The sequence below is a fragment of the Lipotes vexillifer genome, unplaced genomic scaffold (assembly GCF_000442215.2).
Source record: "Lipotes vexillifer unplaced genomic scaffold, Lipotes_vexillifer_v1.1 scaffold584, whole genome shotgun sequence".
In the NCBI taxonomy this organism is placed as follows: Eukaryota; Metazoa; Chordata; class Mammalia; order Artiodactyla; family Lipotidae; genus Lipotes; species Lipotes vexillifer.
In genome coordinates, this window is record NW_006783036.1 from 1,187,091 (window position 1) to 1,189,556 (window position 2,466).

Sequence of the window (2,466 nt, forward strand, 5' to 3'; positions counted from 1 at the left end):
CCCGCCCCGCTTCGCCAGCGCGACTGACAGCGCCTCCGCCCAATAGCCACGCCAAGCACGGAGCGCGGACCAATAGGCGCCAGGTGTCCGCCCCGTCGCTGCGCTCTCCAATTGGCGCAAGGGTACCTCCCCTGCCACCCTGCGGTCGGCCACCAATAGGCAGTGAGGGCCGGCCCGATCACGCTCCGCCCCCTCAGGGTTATTGAGACTTTGGATTGGCCAATTAGTCGGCGACGTGGGCGCCGCTTCCTCTCCGATTGGCGTATCCGGCGCGGGGCGCCCGGCGCTCATTGGAAGAGTAGGCTGCGAGGGATAGGACGGCGCGAAGAAGCCTGTGGAGCGCGGGCTAGGTGAGTGCGAGGAGTGGTTGCCGTGGTCCGGGGCGGGATGGAGGCAGGGGTGGCCTTGGGCACCGAGAGCGCAGCTCGGCGCCCGCGCGGCCCTCCTCCTGGGGCTTTGTGGGGAGGGGGTCGCGCGTCATCGATGCCCCAAGCCGCGGTTCGCACCCGCGGGTGGGCGGGCAGAAGGCACAGCCGAGCGAGGGTACGAGCGAGGGTCCGAGCGAGTCCCGGTGGCGGGAGGGAGCCCGGGGCCGGTGCCGCGCGGGCTGGCTAGTGGGGCTGGGACCGGAGGGGCCCGGTCCTGGGGCCGTCAGCTCGCACAGCTGCAGGGCCAGTTTGGGCTGTGGCAGCAGTCTAGGGACCGTGGGGTGGGGCGGGAGAGGGTGGGGGTGGACAACCTCGGAGATGCAGCGCCCGGTGGGAAGAGCAGATGCGCGTGGGTGGCAGGCTGCGTCTGCAGGGCGCCCTGGTCCATCGGACGGCCAAGGCGGGGTCTGCTGGACACCCAGGTCTGGGGGAGTGGGGAGTGCTCAAAGCCCTAGGGGCTGAAGAGAGAAGAGGTTCCCAGGGCAGAAGACGATCCTGAGAAGCGACGGGGGCCAGAAGTCCAGGCTGGCCAGTTCTGGAGAAACCACAGAGGTGGCCCAGGCGTGGGAGGACCTGTGTGGCCACCCAAGGTCCCAGGTGAAAGCTTCCTCCCAGCAGCCCAGGATGAAGGAGTGCTCGTTGGCGCCCTTTGTGGGAGGGGGAGCCGGAAAAGATGCCCAGCCTTGAGGGTGGGCTGCTCCCAACAGGGCTGGACACCCCAGGGCAGGTCAGCCTCTGGATGACCGAGTTCTGCAGAGTATGGAGACCAAACGATTCCCATTGGATTTGTTAACAGGTGGGCCGTGTAAACTCAGGGTCGGCCTCATTTGGGTCGGGGCTTAGAACACACAGCCTGGACCTGCATCGCAGGCCAGCCACTTGCTGGCTGCATGACCTTAAGCTTGTCGTTTAACCTCTCTGTGCTGCTGTTTTCTCACCAGCAAGACAGGGGTTATAATATTGCTCGTGTGATGCTTGAGTTCATACCTGTCACGTGCTTGGAAGAGACTAAGTGTTTGATAAAAGTCAGCCCTCGACCTTTCATTACCTTTGGTGATTTTAGGGCAACATCAGTGGAGCTGTATGTAGCTTGCCTGAATTTAGCTCCGAACTTGGCCAGAGAAAGAATTAACAGTTTCAGTGTGTGGGGATTGTGTCCTCCCACCCCGACCAACCCTCCGGTTCCTTTGGGTGGCTGTCTGGTTGAGCGGGAGAGGCCCTGAACACGTTTATTTTAGTGCATTAGTTTTGAAAGAAGATCTTCCCTCATTCTCCCCTTGAGTCCTTAGTTTGAGTCAACAAAAGCTGCCGGAAACCTGAGCGTTGCCCCCAGGGTGGAGGTGGGCCCATCTGCCACGGCCCCACCTTCCTGTCCCAGCGTGTCGTGGGGTCCTCAGGCCCCCTCAGAGCCCCAGAGATACAAGAAAGTGATTCCACCTGGGAAGGCTCGGGGAACATAACTGGAGTTTCCTCAAAGTCTTGTGCTGGGCCCTAAGAGCTGATGCACCTTCACACTCACCAAGCAGCGCCCGCTGTTAGCTGTGCCCCTGAAACGGTACCTACACTCAGATGCTCCTGGAAGCTGCTCCGCTCTGTCCAGGCCCACCCCGTGCCTGCTACTGGGTGCTGCCTGGGCACATGCTTGTCCCTGGTTGGAGAAGCACAGGCCTGGAGGGTGGCTGGCCCACCCAGGCCCTGCTCTTGGTCCGGCTCCTGGGCCAGTGTCGGGTACCCAGCAGGTGCTCCGCCAGTGGGCACTCTGCTTCTGGGGGCCCTACCCCCCATCACGGAAGCTTGAGGCCCTTCGGTTGGTGGTCACCCGCTGGTTTTCCTGCCCCTGTGTCCAGCTGCTCATCAGGATCCGAGCTTTATATACAGGCACCTCCTGGCTCTGTCCCCACGCAGGCTCCCTCCCCCGATCATTCAGAATCCAGACCCCAGCCCACTCGCTGCTCCCAGCTTCAGGGCCCTCGCCAGGGTGGGGGGGGGGCGGGCTTTCCCCAAGTCTAGGGGAAGAACACACGCCCTTCCTCTCGCA